The 21,075-nt window shown below is 39.6% G+C and overlaps 1 long non-coding RNA gene across 1 annotated transcript in view; it reads left to right on the top strand.

Moving 5' to 3' along the window:
- Window positions 1–2,882: 2,882 nt before the first annotated feature.
- LOC102368980 overlaps window positions 2,883–21,075 on the top strand; it is an 89,294-nt gene continuing 71,101 nt past the window's right edge. Inside the window, exons 1-2 of the long non-coding RNA XR_324931.2 lie at window positions 2,883–3,184; window positions 17,244–17,340. This is a non-coding gene — a long non-coding RNA (uncharacterized LOC102368980). The remainder of the gene's footprint in view (window positions 3,185–17,243; window positions 17,341–21,075) is intronic.

Below are 21,075 nucleotides of genomic sequence, written 5' to 3'. Positions count from 1 at the left end.
ATCTCATGAGGTTCAACAAAGACAAGTGCAAAGTCCTACACTTAGGACAGAACAATCCCATGCACCAGTTCAGGCTGGGGGCTGACTGGCTGGGCAGCAGCTCTGCAGAAAAGGACCTGGGGGATACAGTAAACAATAAGCTGAATATGAGCCAACAGTGTGCCCTTGTTGCCAAGAAGGCTAAATGCATACCGGGCTGCATTGGTAGGTGTGTTGCCAGTAGGTCAAGGGAAGTGATTATTCCCTGCTATTCAGCACTGGTAAAGCCACATCTGGAATATGTTGTTCAGTTTTGGGGCCCCTGCTACAGAAAGGATGTGGACAAATTGGAGAGAGTTTAGCAGAAGGTGACAAAAATGGTGAGAGGGCTGGGGGACATAACTTACAAGGAAAGACTGAGGGAACTGGGCTTGTTTAGTCTAGAGAAGAGAAGATTGACTTAATAGCAGCCTTCAGGTCCCTGAAGGGGCATTTGAAAGTGGATGGAGCTAAGTGTTCTCAGTGGTGGCAGATGACAGAACCAGGGGCCAGTCTCAAGTTGCAGCAAGGGAAGTTTAGGTTAGCTATTAGGAAGAATTTTCTCACTATGAGAGTAGTAAAACACTGGAACCAGTTACCCAGAGAGGTGGTGGAAGCTCCATCCTTGGAGGTTTTCAAAACCAGCTAGACAAAGCTTTGGCTGGGATGAGCTAGTTGGGGATGTTCCTGCTTTGAGCAGGTGGTTGGACTAGATGACCTCCTGAGGTCTCTTCCAACCCTAACTTTCTGTGATTCTATGACTGTCTGGCCAGGGCAGGACACTGGGTGCGGTGGGGCAGGGGCTCCCCACTCCGCCGCCCTGCACACAGGTTTTCAAAGCCCGGCTAGACAAAGATTTGGCTGGGATAATCTAGTTGGAGATGATCCTGCTTTGAGCAGGGGGTTGGACTAGATGAGCTCCTGAGGTCCCTTCCAACCCTGACTTTCTATGATTCTAAGGAAAGCCATTGTAAAGTGATGTGTAAAGTGTGAAATTGATTCAGCTGTTATGAAAAACCTAAGTTAAGGTAGGAGACAGGCTGTATCTAGGAAACCTGTGTGGAAAGAAGATTTTACATACTGTAGCGAGCAGTGGATCATAGACTTGTAAGTACAACAAAAGGGAAAGAAAGCAAGAAAAATCAGGAGTTCAGTAAAAAGAGAGACAATAAGAGACTCAAAGTAATTACATTTTAACATCTTGTAAGAGGGATGTATTTGGTAGCTGTATTGGTCTGACACCAAAAGAAATGAAAAAATCTAGAACTCTTGGGTCAGAAATGATACCTTTTATTAGACCAACTAGGAAATCACAAAAAAATTCTCATGACTGAGACATGACTGAGGCTAGACAAAGAGATCCAAAAAAGCACAAACTAAGCACTACAGTGTGGAATCCAGAGCTTAGGTGTGTAGGAGCCCTTTATAGCACATGGGCAGACTTTATTAGGCAGCTCAGAATGACAATCCAAAAATCCTGCCTTGAGTTAGCCAATATGATACACTTTGGGAATAGCGTGCTTGAAACTCGGCCCCTTTCTGTACAGGGACCAATGAGTCATTACTCCTAAGACTAATTATGTATTTAATTAAAAGTCCTTTGCAAATAAAATGCATAAAGTGTTCTTGAAATAGAAGTAAGAACTTCTTACTTTCCAGTTCCCTACTCAGTAGTCTACAGTAAAACTCCTTTTGCCTTCTCTCTTTCAGGCCCTGTGAAACTTTCTGTCTTTTCTGCACATTGGAACAGCTTCAGTAGAAGTGGCTTATAGCCTGATGATCATTACAAGCAGGGAATAGAATTCAAATCTTCCACTTCCTGGGCAAGCACTCTGATACTACATAAAAGATGGATGACACCATGTGTATTGCTTCTTCTTTTAAAGAAAATGAGCTCAACTGCATCTTGTAGGAGGCTTGGTCTTGTCAGTATGTGGTAGGTATGCACTGAGGACCTTATTACACCTTATACCATGAGCTGCACAAATGTTGATCACTGTCAGTGCCAACTCCAGTTTGGAGCAGTCACACTTCAGGGCAACATGTACCTGGAGAACTGAAAGGTAAGATTTCCTCCCCCACTTCCCCCATTCTAGGCTCCCTCTTGGCCCCCGTAGGGCTCCTCCCTGCCCCTACCATTTACTTGTGGCTGCCCATGCTGTCTGTCCCAGGGAGCGGGCAGGGAAGGGTTAACATACCTGCCCAGCCACTGCTGCTGCTCTTCAGGATGAGCCCAGCCCCGGAGACAAGCAGTGGTGTCGAGGCAGGCAGATTAACCCTTCCCAGCCCACTCCCTGGGACAAACTGCAAGGCAGCCACAAGTAAGCACATGGGGTGAAGGGCTGTGAGTAGGGATCTGTGATGTTGAAGAGGATAGGGGAGTGGGCCTGACCCAGTAATTTTGGGTGGCCCCTGGAGCATTTAACACCTGGATTGTCTGTACATTCACACCTGAAACTAGTTTTAAGTGCTTGTGAGGCAGCTCAGTGTCAGGTTAATTTAGGGTTGGTTTATCTCTGATCTGTGCTACCCAACTTATGTTACACTAAGATGTATCCACTCTAGGCTACAGGCCAGTGTAAACACCTGACTGGATCATGCCCTTTCAGGGTATAAACTGGAGCAACACCTAGTTCCTGACTGGGCTTAGGTAGGATCTAGGCAACAAGCTGCTCATGTTGGGGCTACTGTGAGTTTGTACAAAAGCAGAACTTTTGGCACCTGGAGAACTTTGACACTTTACAGCAAAGTAGGGAGGTGCCTAGTGAGTTCAAGCACCCTAGTAGAAGGCTGTCACTTAGTGAGGACTTTTTTTTCCAATATAGGCACCCCTTATATGCTTTATTTGGGTATAGCTTTGAGCCTGGAATGGCTTTTCCAAACTGCAGTAAACATCAAACGCTGAAACAAACTCCTCAGGTTAAAAGAAATCTCAGTCTGGGTAAATTGCTTATAGCTTACAGTGAATCTCACAAGTTAAATGAGTGCCTCAGAACTGGAGCAAAATTCTGACTAAACTATACTGACAGATTAAAGACCAGCTGTGTCTAATAGGTTCTGATTCTAATCAGTTATCCCCCCACCTGAACCCAAACAGTCTCAGCTAGCAGCAAACCCTGGTCCTTTCCAGCTCTAAATGAAAATTTCTCTAGTGCTCTCTGACAAGGTAAAACTACCTCAATATCTATTTTTGCATGTTAACAACAATTAGAAGGGGAAAGGAGAAAGCAATCTTGTAGTTTTCTATCTATTCTTAGTCTTGTTAAAGAATTGTAATACTTACCCATTACTTGCTCAAACATTTCACAAACTTACCAGCTGGGTTTCTATTCTCTCTGTGATGGATCAGGGGTTGAACTGAGCTATGTTTAGCCTATGAATTATTTCTACAATGGGCTCTCATTCTTATAAGTACATTTTTTTTTTTAATAATTCAACCAGAAACCATCTTATTAGTACAATTAGATAGTAAGCTTTTTCAAAGGATAAGCAGATTTGTTAAGCCAGAGGATTGCTCTCTAAGTGTTTCACAATGAGTCTAATAATGGTGAAATGAACCACTGCTCTTTGGATTACTAGAGGCCATCAGAAGTGCCATTTATGTAAACTATTTGGAATAATGGAAATAGTCACCATGTTAATTAACACAGTACACTCACTATGAAGTACTGGATAGAAGTTAAAACACAAAAGTGGGTGTCTGGGGAAACTGCCTCTGTTCTTGGATTCCTCACTATTTTGCTGTCTGTTCTGGGGTAAGTTGCTTTGCTATTTTTTGCCTCAGTTTCTCATGTGCAAAACATAGCTAATTAACCCTTTAAAGGTGTTTTGCAGCTCTGTTCAGTATAACTTGTAATTAAAAAATGCATTCTGAGATGCTCAGATGAAACTTTACACAGAGTAAAATATTACATTAGTATTTGAAAGTAAACACCTCAGCCCTGTTTCAGTGCTTGTTCTGATCAGTGCCTTGGCTCTGCTTAGGTATTTAGACATCTGTAGAAACTTGTTGCCAATACATTTTCAGTGCATTAGGTATGAAATTAAAACCCTTAAAATATAATAATAATAATAATAAAAAGGTGCTACAAACATTTCCATCCATACTACATCAGGTGCTCATATTCCATGATGGGCATGGCATTAGGGGCAGGGCTCAATGTGTGTAAACAGCGATGTAATGGGCAATCCTGTTCTTATAGCTTAGATCATCATTTTTGCCAGTGGATGCTTGTTATGACCTGCACATTTCCTGCTATTAGTTTGTCGTAACTTTTGGAGAGGTATCTTACATTGGCAATTTCCCAGAACGGCAAGTGCCCATGCTAGGTTATTGGACACATACAGTTAAACCTGATTGTCCATGACTGTGTTCACACAATTTATGTTCCTTCAACTTATTTTTCAAAGATCTTTTTGTTCCTGATCTTTATTGGGAGTCAGATTTGCAACAAGCAATACTGTCAGGTTTTGATTCACTGTTATGAGTGATGGTTTAAAATGTGCTTGAGGTTATACACAAATGAAAAATGCACCACTGTGTTGTTTTCTCAACCCTTGTAACCTCCCCTTGGATTTCAGGTAGATAAGGCAGGATTGTTCTTCTGCTGTTCAAAGGTTTCTCTGACATTCACAGTGGCATTTAGACATGGATTAAGTATCTCATTGGTTGTTTTTAGGGTGGGCATTATTATCAGGGTGGGGCGGGGCACACATATATTCCTATTAAAAGATTTACCATACATAATTATCTGAACAGAGGTTAGAAGATTTAAATTCCAATGGTTTATATTATACTCAAATAATAGACAGCAACGTTTGAGCGTCAGTGTAAATACAGAAAAGTATGCGTCTGGATGGTTGTTCTGGATTTGTGCCTTACTGATATTTTCAGTAAGATATTGAGGAATGGCATTGTGTCCATCAGATCAATGCACTGTAGAAAATGAAACTGATGGTGAGTTTCAGAAAGTATCAGTTTAGTTACTTAGAACATTTGTATTAACAGCTCAAGGAATTGCATTCTAACGTCCTCTCTCAGGCAAAATTTACTCTGTAAACAATTTGTCCCCATAAAGAATTAATGGTTTGGATTTATACCATGAGCCTGCAGCCACACAGAAACATGCTATATATCTGCCATATCATGGAAACTATGGCTTCTTGCTCAAGGGGTGTTCCATTTGGCTGTCCCAAACTAACAAAAAACCTGGGTTTCTGTCCTGAAAGTGAGAGCACTGCTGCATCAGGTTTGCTTCCGCAAATGTCTATTTAGATTTTGACTATTTGTTCCAATTATGAAACAAGTACATTTCATAATCGTGTTACACTATCCATAATCATTTGCTACAGTTAGCAAAGAGAAACTTTTGAAATCTGGGCCTGAATTTTGGATGGTCTAATTCTGGGGATCCAGTTTGTAAGACTACTGGCCTGATTGTCAGAAGTTTCAAGCATTCATAACTCTGAGTAGCTTTATTTAAGTTCTGGTTGTCCAACATCTTAGAAAAAAAATTAGGCTTGCAGTTTCATTTTTTGTGCCCTACATGTAAAATCTTTTTTTAAGTCTGTACACAAACAGTTAATTTGTTGCACCCCTAGTCTATGGTAACACTGGACCAGAGGAAGTCTATTCCCATACCACTGAGAATTAGTTAGAAGTATCCAAAATATTTGATTTTTTTTTTCAAGTTACTGCATTTGAACAAATATACATTCAGCTGTTCAAAACACGGTCTTTTGAGTGATTTTTTTTTTTTTTTTTCCATGACCAACATTAACAGATTCCCATAAACTGAAATTGATCAGTAAGGGAAATAGGTTTCTTGGGGTAATCTGTCTTGAAGGCTAGGGACAGACATTATGAATAAACAGGTTTAAGTGATCAAGAACTGGTTTAAACCTGTAACGGAACAGATGTTCAGTGCATAAACCAGTTTGAAAATGACTGAAACCAGTTTGAAATAAACCTGGTTGAATATACTTTCAGACTTAATTATTTGGCTCAAACCAGTTTATGCAATGTTTGCCCCAGACCCCTTCCTGGTTTAAGTTAAATCAGAGTCTTCCACCATCCCAGATGCTTTGCAACTGCAGGACTCTGCTCCCTGCTCCAGCCTATCAGGGATGGCCCCTCCCCTCTGCTGCCTAGTTGCAGCTCTGGCAGAGACTGCAGGTACAGTAGGGTCTGCCTGGCTTCCTCCTGCTCCTCTTTTCTTCCCCTCGCCACTCCCTGCTCAAGCAGGGATTCCCCCCTCCCCTCTGCCGTACACAGACACCTCTCAGCATTATTTAGCATACCACGTGCTGGCTATGGTCTGTGCTGTGGGAGACAGGGCAAAAGCAGACAGGACAGTGTCATCTTATAGCTCTTTGGGGCTAATCAACAGGTAACTGGTAATGTCCCTTTGTTCCTTGGAAAAAGTTGTTTAAGAAGAGCTTGACCTAATGAGAGAGCATTTTGTTTTGCTGTTGGGCTGCTAAACACTGTGTAACTCCCTGCTGTGTAAGTAAATGCTGTATAACTCCGTGCTGGCTCTCTTGTTAGTGAGAGGAGTGTAGGGGGGAGGGGCACTCCTCCCTAATCAGAGCATCCTGCCAGGGCCTGGCCATGCTCCCCTCAACTCAGCACTGAAGAAGGGAAGGGAGGGCTGCTCTAGTGCCCCCATCTTCTTGCCTGAGTCACTGCAAGCATGTGCCTGCATTTCTGGAATGAAAATGGAATGTCTATCCACCTCGAAATCAGTTCAAGTTTTCCAGGTTATACTAACCTGCAAAGATTGAATCAATGCAGGCTCAGGCTTTTTTAATGTCTATCTCTAGCCTAATTGGTTGGACCCAATGTCCAGTGTAGTGAATAAAATTTTTTTGATTGAATTCAGTAACCTTTGGATCAGTACCTAGTATCACACTTGTTTAAACATATGAGTCCATGACTGATATTTCCATTCAGGTTCAGGCTCATGGAAATAATCTCCTCAAAACTGACTTTACAACTGGGTTAGGTAAATCTGAGACAGAAAAGACTCATTAATCTGTTCTGCTGTCCAATAACTGTTTCTTACAGTATATTTTCCACTGTACTTTAAATATCAAGAGCGTATTTCAGATTGCTGGTACAAGGATGGCAGTAGGGATTGATCTATTCCAAATGTGTTTGATGCTAGGAAGGGGAGATAATATTTTCACACACTCCCATGGGAGTTTTCCCACTTTGAAGAAGATTAGAAGATGATTTACTTTGGAGTACCATTGTCACAAACCAATAGTTTATATATTTATTTGAACCAAAAGGCAACTGTTTAACTAGAACCTGTTCAATCTCTCACATAGCTTCCTTTTTATCAGAAGAATGTTTGGTTCTTTTAAACTGTGGCAAAATTGAACAGGTCAAGTAAATAATAGTGATGTCCAGAAAACGTAGTATTTATCAGTGTCAGAAAACACATTTATTTAAGCACCAGAAAAATTCCCCTATCTCAACTTGCATTATTCTTCTTGACGTAAAGTACCTTGAGAAAGTTCCGAATACAGGAGGAAAATATAGTACTGAAGAAGCCATTTATTGTCTCCAGGTTGTTTAAGAAGTTTAAGCCCTAAAGACTTAACTTATGTTTATGAAGGATAAACAAAAGTATGTCCATTATAAAAATATATCCATTATATTCTGATAAATGTCTCTTTATTTCCAGTTATGTTATACTCCACATAATGAACAGCTCTATTCCTAATGACAGCAATTATATTAGAGTATTTGGCTTTTTTAGGGTGGCAGCATAAAAGAGAATTTGGGTGCCTCATACATTAGCAATTCTGACTGTGGCTTTAATTAAAAAGTGAAAATAAAAATAGGAACAATGTGGAAAAGATGCATGTTACATATGTCTATGAAATGCTACACTAGAGACTGTAGCAAAATTATGGCTCTGATCCAAAATATATTGAAGTTAGTGTTTTGTTCACTTCACAAGAACTTGGAAATGGTGAAGTACAGAGATGAAGATGGTGAATATACCATCTCTGTCTCTTGTCAATTCCTCCTTTAAAGGAATGGGCTATTACAGCACTAAGGATATGGGAATAGCTGTTCAAGGGCATATGTATATATTTTTTTTCATACTTACAGTGAAGCACCCATCACCCACTTATTCCTGTGTCACATGTGCCAAATCCCAGAATTAAGGCAATGTAGCCATATCAACACCAATGTGATGATGAGAGTGTGCCTGAGATATATAGCCCAGTTACTCAGGCTGTGATCTGGATGTGGGATTTGCTTATAAAAAGAAGACAAAGCTCAAGTGACATAGGAAAGTACCTCAAGAAGATGCTTTCATGTTTCTTACAAGGTCCCAAAATATGATTTAAAAAAAAAATGGGTCTGTCCTATTGGGTGCATTATTTAATATCATGTGTGATTTTAAAAATCCTTTCCTGAACTAATCTCTTGTCCTTCCTTTGTCCTTTAGCTTTATTTTTATCTGTTCCCTCTTATGCATGCTACACTTTAGATTCTCCTCTCATTCCTGCCCCTCTGACAGTTTCTTTTTTGAAAAGAACTCTGGGTTTCCAAAAGTGCATACTAGGACTTTGTGATAAACTTTTCTGACCTCATTTTCTGTGCATCTTTCCTGATGCCACTGTTTGATTTTATGTTGATGTAATGAGTTGTCACTGGGAAATGAACCATGGAACCTCTGGATCTAAAAACATGAGACTTTACAGTGTAGAATAAGTGGCCAGGCTATTTAGACTAGAGTCAGAAACAGACATGTAACCTGACTCTCTGTTCTGGTGATTCTTAGTTCCTCTCTAATTATTAGCTGTATAAATCATCTTATAAGTCAACTTTTGCTACCAAATTAGTAACTTTTCTTTTAACTCTTCCAGAGTGACATTTTATATCTGGAGACCTTGAGTTCAATCCCTGCAGTGACCAGTTCTGGGAAATTATCAGTACTAAACAATAAAAAAGCATTTCAATGTTTGTCTTCTTATAGGCCTCTTCTACATGTTACAGATATAACACAATTAACTTGAGAGCAGCTACACATGCAAATTGCTCATCACCCAATAAAGAGCTGCAACCCAATAAAGTCTGACCTCAAAAAGATGTACTAACCTTATAGCTGGTTGCTATCAAGCTTTAATTTGCATGTTTAACATGGTGTGTTCCCTGTGGGAGAGCTTCCTCAGCAGACAGGGCTCTCAGACACAGGGATACAACCCCTGAGGATTGCCCAATCCAGTCCCAAATACTTTATCTCTTAGTTCTTTGGGTATTTACAATGTTCCTGAGATATAAACAGGATCTTGATTTTCTGTCTGTGCAATCTGAATTGTAATTGTCTGTTGGAATCTGCTGTCCCCTCTTGGCAACTTGGCTAACACTTCTGAGCCTGGAATGATGGTTTGATTTTTGTTTTTGTTTTGTTGAACTGCTGGTCTAATTGTATATGTGTAATTGTGCAGTTTGAGGTGTCTGACTTGTGCAGATATACAGTAAGATACACGGTTTCATATACACAAATTCTAAAGTTAGGCCCCTCATTACATCCTTCTACCATTTATAGAATAACCCATTTCATTCCTTAATTCCATAAACCTGCATCTGAAGACTTTAAAATTTTGAAGTTTGTATTTGTAAAATATAGTTTATGTGCTACATTAAATATTCAGTGAAATGATCATTTAGATTGACAGCCATGAACAAAATGAGAAGGGACTTGTCAATGGAGCTGTTGGTTAATTAATATTTAAGTAACTCATGAACTACATGATTATAGTTTTTAATGTCATTTGACCTATGCTTGATAAAAGTGTAGGCATTAGATTATTTTTTGATCCAGACTCTGGTATCTGAAATATTACTTACTCCAACAAACTGACAGTATATATATACCAGAGAGCGGCTTACTACCTTGAGGAAAGACTTGGAAATTGGAGTTAATCCCAGTGGGATTAAGCAGTTTTTAACCAAACCTCTATTATGGATCACTTTATTATGGGTCACTATTCTTCCCCCAACAGAACCCTTCCCAAACATACACAAATACACTCTAGCTTCACATATCCTGACTGAACTTGTCTTGTAGCCAGATGGGCAATTTAATTCTTTAAATCTCAAATGCCTTTCCCTAAACACTAGCTATGCATATGAAAGAGTGATGCATGCTGCACTCAGACAAGTGACAGCTTCATTTCATTGGCACTCCCTCTCTTTAGTAGTCAGAGGAGACCCAAAGCAGCATAGTGAATTAGGCTGCTAATTAGGCTGGCCTGGGCCAATGTCTTATTGATATACAGTTAAGATTTCTTTATCCTAACATTTTCATTTCCACTTGTCTACTGAAAGGCAATAAATTCCAGTTTCTCTTCATGTGTTATGGGCCAGATTATTTGCCCATGCTGGAGAAGGTGCATGATTGTATTGCTTTGGAGCAACACTAGAAAGCTGTAGTAAAAGCCATTCCCAAAGACACAAAGACACTATTTGCTGCAAACCTTTGCAGCTTCTCTGCAGCTTCTGACTAGTGCAGGATGAGAAAGGGAGGAGCAGGACAATATCTCCTGTTTCCTTTCTCAGCTGGATACCTTGTGATGTTTAACGCTCTAGGATTGCTGAGGCAGGAGAACTTTTGAGTGGTCAACAACTGCTAGAGTGTGCCAGAAGCAGAAGGGAAGTTTCTCATTCCCTTTTTTCCGTTCCTTCTTTATCTATTCAGGTTGCCATTATTCAGGATTTTTCCTATTCAAAGATTTAATTTGGCCTTCTTGATGGGGGTAAGATGTTAAATCCAGATCCAAACTTGCTTAAAGGTCAGGTCTGGACCCCTGGTTCTAGTCCAACCCTGCTTTATTGAAGCGACTTGGAAGCCCCAAGGGAGCCCTACCTATGATTGCTGTGTTCACACATTGCTGATGCACTGGAAAACTCTTAAAATGTCATGATAATTTGCATAGCCCCAGCCATTGTTGCAGCTAGGCAGGGCTTGAATGATGATATTACTGAAGTTATATCTAGTCCATACTGAAGTTTAATTTCTCTTGGCACCAGTGCTAACATAGAAGCATAAGGCCTGCCGCAACAAATCAAGTCTTTTGTTCATCAAGTCATGTGTCCTGCTTCTGGCAGTGGTTAGTACCTGGGCACCACTCAACAATTAGGAGGAGACTGTTGGAACTGGATATAAAAGTTGCTCCTGTGACTAATAGGCAGGATGGAGAATGCCAGTCATTTGTTATACAATCATCCTCCTATTTGAGAGACTGAATGACTTGTTTCAGTGGAATCATGAAGGTTTTATTAAACAGAACATTCTCCTTTTGACATTCCTTTTCAGGTCATGATACTCTAATTCAATTAGTGATCCCACTTAGAGCTGGTCATAGAATTTGATGCAAGCATTCTATTGAAAATCAGCCCTTTTTTCGTCTATAAATGGCCTTTTGTTAACAAATTTATTTGCTGTTCATAGTTTGTATACTTTGTTCGAACAATCATCAGCCTATGAAAAGCTTGTGAAGTGTCCAGGATATTCTTTATATCCCATCTGCTACTTGAGTTGGATGTTGGGTATTGTTTCTGTTCCAGCATGAATATTTGTTTCATGAAACAGTCACAGTTGAACATGAACAAATGTGACCATTTGTATGTGAACAAGCACATTTGTACAAATACAGTATTTTCATGTAACATTCAACAAATAAAGCCTATGCTTTATACAAATGCTGAAGAACAGCAAATAAAAGATGATTATTTTGTTTAGGTATATATTCACAGGTTCTCTCTCTGCAATTATTTCAGGCCTATTCCTGTTCATTATACACAGCAACAATATAAAACAGAGTTGTCTCATACCCCAAATGTACACTACCCCAAATATTCTGAAGTGGGGTTTTTTTATTCATAGAAGGCTTCTTCTGAATGTAGGAGTCACAGAAAAAGTGCACCTTCCTTTTTATAAAGAGTAACTGAATCTCTCCTATGTTACTGGAAGAAAATGTTTCTTTATTAATTGTCAAGCTAAATAAAATGACTGGATGATATATTAGCCTACAAAGGAACAACATGTCATGTCACCGTGTACTTATTTTCACCATGTTGGAGCATTGGTGCAACAATTACAGTTTTGCACCTTTCTTTTTAGGAATTTTAAAGTTAAATTAAAAAATTTGGAGGAACACTTGCTCATATAAAAAGCATAAAAAATTAACAATGTGTTATACAATTTACCATGTGTTATGTATAACTTAGGTTATGTAGAACCAAGCCTTAAAGAAAAAAAGTTAACTAAATATAGTATAGCTTGGGCCACTCATATATCTGGGTGGGTCACAATATTCTTAACTTGTAGTCACCTGAAAAAAGGATGATCTGCACAACTGATTGCTATACCTTTTACTTCAAAGGGTGCTGCATTTTCACCCAGCTGGATCACAGCAGCAGTCCCATGAAAATGACTGGAGAAGCACTGCCCTTTGAAATAAAAGCCACAGCAAACAGAGGGGGTGGCTCTATTTCCACACGGCTGTTTACTATGACCTTATGTGCTCCTCAGCTGGTTTTACAAGTGCTTATTGAGGACTATGTGATCCAACCCCCACCCCAAACTATCCAGGTTTTACTGTACAGATAAAGAGTTAAAAATTTAAGCATCTTATACAAATTTTCAAGGCTAAAGGGTCGATAGTTAATATTTATTATAGTGACTAGAACTTGGCAGTAGTAGAAAGATTTGCTTACATATTTGCCAATTTTTATAGTGATTGGATTCAGCATTTACTCTGTGGTATCTTATTTTCCTTTAATGTTTCTTGTGAATAGATTTCTTTGGCATAAATGTTAGAAAATAGTTGTTTTTTCAAGCAAAGCCCTTGTTTCACAAGAAAATAAAAATATTTTCTGGCAAAATATTTGTGCCAGAAATGTTCACATTCTATTTAAATAGCTTCAGTCATCTAGTTACCTGAAATGTATGATACTTTCTGCTATGTAACCAAGAGAAAACTGTAGGTAATAAATTCTCAAAGACAGATGAAGCAAACATAAAAAATCAGGGTGGCTGCTGTCATTTTGAATTTTTTTTCTCTTATTTTTCATTGATTTCTGATGTCTTTTCACAGTCTCTATTTAAGAAATTGAAAATCCAAAAGACAGCATTACAGGTACCTAAGTTGGGACCTGGATATGAAAGAGCACAGTGAACCAATGATGCGGTGGTAGACAATGATTCAACTCCTTTGAAGTCAGCAACAATGCTTTTATACCCCAAGTGAAGATCTAGTCCTATGCTTCACTGATTTGTTGGTACAATTGTCATTGTGTCATTCTAGTTAGTGGTGCTCAACTCTTTGGCCCCATGAGCCAGATGCACTCATCTGTGGGCTGGATCAGCCCCGCTCAACAGGACTGCACAGCCCCCGCATCCAGTCTTGAATTCTGGGATCGGGCCCCAAGGCTCTGTGCCACTTCTGCCTGGCTCTACATAGCAGGATCAGGTCCTGTGCTGGATCCCTGGGGAGACCCATACTCTGGATGACACGGTGCTCGGGTTTGGATCTGGCCCATGGACTAGAGGGTTAAGCACCCCAATTCTAGGTAACTTACCGTGCTACCCTACATTGTTCCCAAGCATATCTGATTTTATTTCTGCACTAGTAAAAAAGTTTAAAACTGCATCATTTTGTACTAGTCCAAATACATGGTGACCAGAAAGCATTTCTGTGTGATGGTTGTTCTCATCCCTGTGTGAAATGAGCTTTGGTTCATACAGAACACCCATATCATAGAAACCATGAAAACTGCTCCTGCTTAACACATGTTGAATTGATACTGCAGCTTGGCAACCGGCAAGTAACCAACTACAAAATGTGCAGCTTGTGTTGGTGAAATACCGATCATGTATATTTTCACCTCCCTCCCTAGTATGCAGTGTACACAGTTGTGCTCTCTCTTGCTGGATATAAAGGTACCTATTTTATTGCATATAAGAGAAACAAGCAGGTTTATTGGGACATGAACAACTCAGTTAAAACAGTAGATATAGCCCCAGAATGACTGCTTTCAAGATGCTGTACCTCAAGAAACAGTGGTGTTGATAATTTTATACATGACTAGAAAGGGGTAATCAAAGACTGACATATTAAGATAATTCTTTTAATCTGCTTGCTCAAGTTTGAGCTAAATGTAGAACTTTTTCAAAGCCATTTATAAGAGGCGCATACATTAACCTTATTATTCTTTAATAGCATTTGCCTGTATACTCCTATACAACACTTTGAAAATTTACCCTATAAGGACATTTTTACTCATGCTCTGGGAGGTGTGGGGGAGGGGGGGCATTTTAATTAGCGAGCCAAATTAATTAAAAGCACCTGGTCATCACATGTATCAGCATCTCCGCGCTGAAAAAATGGCGGTGGGGCGCTTTGAACTAAAGCTCATTTGAGCTTTAGTTCAAAGTACCTCGCTGGTTCAACACTCTTGTTTTAAAAACCTGCAGTAAAAGAACCTAACATTATTTGAGGGGAAAAAAACAACATTCATTCATGTATAAACTCAAAAGTGAGTGGACATATAGATAAATTATAGTACAAAATACTATGCCAGATAAATGTTAACTGAATCAGAAGAGTCCCAAGACTGTCAAAGCATCTTATGGAAGCCAGGAACACATTTCTTAGTTAATGATGCCATGGGTGCTTCTCTTTCCTGGGCTCATCAGAAACTGGTTGTTTATAAAGAAGGCATTTCAGCTTTCACAGTTTAAAGACAAAGGTTAGTGCTGGCATAACTGGTACAATTTCAGTGTATCCTAGCAAGGTTGGAGTTAGCGCCAATATGTGTATGTGTGCGTTTGTTTTTTTTTGTACTTGAACAAATTAGTTCAGCAACTGTATATCGATAACTTTTTAACCTATTCTTAGTCTTAATATTATGAGCAGCGGTAAAGAGTGGAGAGGGGAAGGGGGTGGGGGGGCGGGAAAGAAAGTCAGGCTCCTTAAACTTTGTCTGTAGGTTTTTTTAGTGAAATATTTAGAGGCCTCCTTCCATTCAGGAACTGAAAGATCTTATATTTTTCATTCCATGTCTGAAGGCGGTTTAAAAGTTGAGATATGGTTTAATTTATGTTTAAGCACAACTTCTTTTTTGGAATATATATTACGTCTTATCCACTGAAAGCACTATGTCATGACAGACAAGCAGGAAAGACTGAAATATGTAAGATAAGGCTTCCAGTTTATATGCTGTTAGAAGAAATGATAGCATCAGTTTTAAAAATAAAAATACTAAAAGAGAACTACAAAGGTTTACACGTGTAAACTTTGGTAAAAGATTTGTTTCTATAGAAGAAGAAAATTTTGCCTCAGTTATTGGGGGAACAGGGACTTTCCCATAGCTTGTTGGTCCCCCTTGGCCAGTTTGTAGATGGCCGCCAGGTCCACTCTCAGCCTTCTCTTATGAAGGCTGAACAGGTTCAGGTCCTGTAGCCTCTGCTCGTAGGGCCTGCCCTGCCGTCCCTGGATCATGCGAGTGGTCCTCCTCTGGACCCTCTCGATGCTGTCCACATCCCTCCTGAAGTGCAGCGCCCAGAACTGGATGCAGTACTCCAACTGTGGCCTGACCAGTGTCGCATAAAGGGGGAGGATCACCTCCTAGGACCTATTCGTCATGCATCTGTGGATGCATGACAAGGTACGATTGGCCTTCCTGACCGCGTCCCCACATTGGCGGCCCATGTTCATTTTGGAATCGATGACAAAATCAGTTGAGCTATCATTTTACTCTTAATTTACCTAAATTGGGCATATTCCTAAATTGTGCATACAAAAAAAAGTCCATAGAGAAACTAAATATAACTAAATATTGTCTACATTTCACACAATCTCTCTGTTTCTTTCCTTTTCCAAGAAAATTATATTCCTAAATCCTGCTTTTCAGATGTAAAAAGTTGTCAACTGAACCATAATATTGGTAACGTATAGCACAAGAGAATTTGAATCTGTATATTGAGTGTTATTAATGCGAGGAAGACTGTTGTGTTACTTCAAAAAATGGGCTGTTTAAAGAAAAAATGTTTGCAGGTCCCAAATTCTTTAGTATGAAATATTAGAATTTAGTTGAGGTGGGAACTCAAATTCATTTTCATCAGGGAAATGTCTGTTGGCTAACAACATTGGTTAAAATTTTTTTTTTCCCCATATTCCCTGCCATATCTGTCACAAGGGCACCATAATCATGATCTAGATGCTTGTAGATTACTTAAATTTATGGCCTGTGGTCCAAACCTGGCCTGCAGAGCGGTGTTGCCTGGCCAATAGGGCTCTGAAAAGGGCTGGGAATTCAGAGGTGGGATGAGCAGAAGTGGGCCCTGCTGCCGAAATCTGTGGTAAGGAACATTTTTTGGGGCGTGTTGTCAGTGGGAGGCAAGTAATAGATGCATTAACCCCCTCATGGCTGCCACAGCTGCTTGTCCTGCCACTGCACCCAGATGCAGCTTGCCAGGAGCCCTATGGTCCACAAACAACCTAGGGAGGCTAGGTGAGTTTGACACCTCTGCTGTAAGCTGGTTTTTAGTCCTGTGTGCAACCTCATTCATTTCAATAGGGGTCTGTGCAGACAGAGCCTACCTTAGGGTTGGTTTTGGGCATAAGTTTTAGGAGCAGGGTTACTGGAACTACATCAGTGATTTTAACCAGCGTGCCTTGCGATCCTTTCAAGGGTGTTGAGGGGTGCTCCACAATGTTAATGCTGTTAGGTTTGCAAACATGATTCACAAGATAAACCTAGAGATTTCAAATAGAAATCCATAGTTCTGGTCCTTTTCCATTCTTTGCAACAGAAATACTGTTCTGTTATTTTCCTGTAGTCAAAAAAGTGTCAATTTACATCTTCACTGACTGGCTTTCTTGCATGCATACTAGCCTCTGGCTTCTTTTACTATTCATTCCATTCAGGACGAGCACAGACCTACTGCAGATGTTTCCTCAGCCTGATGAAGGGTATTTGTACCCAAAAGCTTGCAAATAACAATGTTTTCAATTATTTTAGTTGGTCTAATAAAAAATATCAGTTTGATCCAAAGAACCTTGTCAGCCCATGTCCTTAGACCAATATGACTACAACCTATACCGCTAAAAGCTGGCATTTTCTGAGGGGTGCCTCAAGTCTAAATTGGTTTAGAACCACTGTGCTACATTTTAAAGCTTGTTTTCTTTTACAGATCTGAAAGTATCAGCAAACTTTTCTCTTTCTTCTTGGACCTGGCTGCTAACCTTAAGTGATCACTGATTTTCAAGAGAGTTGACCTGAGAGGGAAGGTAGGAAATGAATAGTTTTACATTACATAATGGTAGTGTGATTGGATTCAATTAAATATATTCTAGTTATCATCCCTAATCTAATTCTTGGCTGTGATTTAATGTTACTCTTCCAAAAGATTCTTAACATTACTTTAGGCTAACAAATCTAGATATCATAGATTAGTTTATCTATTATCAGCTTGTGTAACTTACCTGGATAAAATAAAAAAAACCCTCATATAGTAAGTTAATCAGCCTGTCATTAATTACATAGGTTCTATTTGGAACAGAATTGGGCACAACATGTGAATGAAATGTGAACCTTCCCATGATCTCAGCTTTCATCTACTTCCCAGTGAAACATTTTACTTAGCTGAGAAGTGAATTATGTTACTTGACATTAAATGTAGGTCACGTTGGTGGCTATCTTATGGCTGGAAATTCTACAGCTCACTTCTTACTGATAGTTGACATATGAGATAATAATGTGTGGTCAAAAATATATATTGATCAGGTCTTGAAAGTGTTGCAATCATATGAATTCAGAACCTCATGATAGGACAATTTCCCAGGTGATAACTAGCTGTCTTGGCAACATATTGTAGTTACATACCTTAGCAGCAAGTGAAAAAATTATGATGGTGAGGAATACTATTGGATTTCAACCCATAAAGTTTTCTTTTAAAGAACAAATCCTTTAATATTTGTGAATTTTCTACTAGATTTAACCAGGTGATAAGGGAAGGAGGGACTTATTATGCACTACAAGTTATAACACCATGGTTGCTTGTATACTGATATCTACCATTGTAAAGGTGACAATGGTAGATATCATTGATATCTGATGGCCTTCAAGGCAAAAGAACTTTTGAGGTTTCATTGGAAGAGTAAAAAGCGCTTGTGGAATAAGTGTCCTGGGTTAGTTCATACAGTACCTCTTGCTGTGCCAGCTCTACATGGGATATTCTGTGATGCCATGAGAAGAGTTGCCATTTGGTCTATGATTATGTAGATCCAGTGGCTACAAATGCCAGTTCTCATGCAGAGGTGTGAAGGCCTTGTAGCCTCTATACCTGTAGAGGTCAGAATAAAGAGGCTGTAGATTCAATGTATGCTATCTATAGAGGATAAATATGTTTCCCCTCCCCCCACAGTTCTTGGGGATGTGAGGGGCAAATGTTATTTATGATTAATTAATAGGGTGAGTACTTTTGTGATACAGTGATACCAGGTAAAATCCATATATTTCTGGAGTGTTCAATATTAGTCTCTTTCTTTAAAATACATATTCTGTGGGTATTTTGGTGACAATCAGTCTTCATGTCTGTCATTTATTTATACTTATCTCATTTATTTATACTTACATTTATATTAAGAAAAGTTCTTTCAGTAGAAATGACTGCTAGTAAGAGTTCTCCAGTTTACAAATGTCTCATGTAAATACATTATTGATGTTGTATTGAATTCTTCAAGTGTCTTTGCATAAAGCTTGGATTTATGTCTTTAATGTACTTATTACAGGAAAGTCCTTTGAGATACTGGGATTGATATTTCAGCTATGACATTTATTGTAAACCAAGATGACAGTTAACACTACTTGAATAAATTAAAGAACTGAAAGTATGTTTTCAGTATGCTTTTAACAGATCTGATTAAGTACATAGCTCTGATGTGGTGAAGTAGTCCTAATAATACATTAATGTGAGCCTGTGAACACTAATTCAATAAGAATCAATAAATGCTATGTACACTCCCCTGTTTTACATTGATGCAATATTACCTTGAGGTGAGTGAGAATTTTATCTGACTTTAGATTACAGGATGGTGCCTTGTTGATCAATGTATTCAGTGTAATAGGTTTTTTTTTCTTGCTTTGTGGAGGTGAAAAAGCAATGCCATGAGGCATTTTGTTATGACCTAATTTAAACAATTATCATTTTATGATGAGTTTTACCACTTTCCAGGGGTAAATTTGGGGAGGATTGCAGTGTTGTGCACACCCTGCTGCCACTTCTCCCAGCTGAACCTGTGCTCCTGTCCTGCTCCAGTCATAGGTAGGGACCTACTGAAATTGAGGAGGCAGGCGGCTGATTTTGCAGGCTGATCAAAGAGCTGCCCGACACTTTTGCAGGCTCATTGTGGTGGGTCACCCCATGCCTCTGACTAAGGGGCCCTGGTGGCCCCACCCCTTGCTGCTGATTTGTTGAGAGGGCTGCCCATCATGGACCCCACCCCTCACCACTGATTGGCAGACAGGCAGGGCCGTGCCACCACCCAATCAAGGCCTGCCTTCTTGGCTGCCCCTTTTTGGGCGGAGCCATGAGGATCATTGGCTCCCACTGGGTAGCCAGGATTTTATCATTAGTAAGGGTGTGTTTTTTGTGTGGATTTCATGGACAATGCCCGATTTCTCAATTTCCATGAAATCACTAACTGAGTAGGTCCCTAGTCATAGGCTGTGGCTATGCAGAGTGCCAAGCTTGGGAGCAGACAGTAGCACTGGCATGCAGATTCATCCTTCCAGTGCCTGGTTCCTGTCTGCCTCTCCCCTGAAAGTGTCCCCGGCTGACAAAAGTAGGTGCTGGGAGGAGGAACCTGCACACTCCTGCTACTATTTCTGGCCCTGTGCTACAGGAAATGACTGTGTGGGAAAGTGGGCTTGGCTGATGATAGTGGTGGTTGTCTCAGCTCCCCGGCATCCCTCATCAATCTTAAGGCTCCAATTATGCCTCTATCCCCTCCATGGTTTGAGGGCCAGTGTGCGTCACCTTTCTTTAGTAAAGTCTGGATCTGCCCATGCCACTCTCTTATTCCCATATAATTTATGTCTTTTGGGAAAGAACTAACTTAAGAACCATAAAAAAGAGGGAGAGAGAGCATGCGTCTGCAACCTCTCACCTTGTTGGTAACAGAAATATGTATCGAAAATCTAAGAAAGAATAATTGCTGTTTACAGAACTGGTTATGTCATCCCACAAAAGAAAGGCTAATTGAACAACCTAGTACATGGATGGACATAGGGACAGTGGTGTGAAAGAGCAATGCATTTTAAGGCCAGAAAAAACTGTTGTGATCACCTTGTCAAACCTTCCTTTTAATCATTTTGCCAGCTTTATTTGTAAACTCTCTTTTGTTACACTGTACAAAAGTTGCCAGATTGGTAAATTCATGACTGCACTTGATTTTCTGTAAACAATTAAAGAAAAAGCAAACAGATGCACAGAAACAAAAGATGTACGTTGCTATTTTAATTGCTGATCAGAATAAAATGGATATATAGAGTATTTCAAAGGAAGGACAAAGTTAGCAGGCAGTGGATGAGAGGAATGAAAATGGGCAATTTGGTTTAGCGCAACATTCTGATAATACCAACACTTAGCAATTGCCTGGCACTGAAGAGTCCACATCCATGGTATATGGTGGTCTCAACATATTTTGTAAACTTGCTGAGGCCTGCCTTTTGATTATCATTTTGGTGGTGGGGGGTGGTATTTTTCATCCGTCAATACCTTCCACACCCTTTTTTTTTTAATTTTTAGTTTTTATTTAAAACATGGAGTGAATGAAAAAAGTACCTCTTACTTGGCAAATCTGTTCTTCAGAGTCATGTCTACTAACTGATCAATATTTTCTAGATGTTGTTTCCCTGTTGTTAGCCATTAGCTCTTCAGAGCTATGGGGGAGAGAGAGATGAATTCTAAACCGGCCACAAAGTATATCATAATTAGAATGGCAGTTTTTCTGCCCTACAGG

This window comes from Alligator sinensis, unplaced genomic scaffold, assembly GCF_000455745.1.
Source record: "Alligator sinensis unplaced genomic scaffold, ASM45574v1 scaffold1166_1, whole genome shotgun sequence".
NCBI classification, from domain to species: Eukaryota; Metazoa; Chordata; order Crocodylia; family Alligatoridae; genus Alligator; species Alligator sinensis.
Note: the sequence above shows the minus strand (reverse complement) of the source record. Positions and strands in the feature narration are given on the sequence as shown.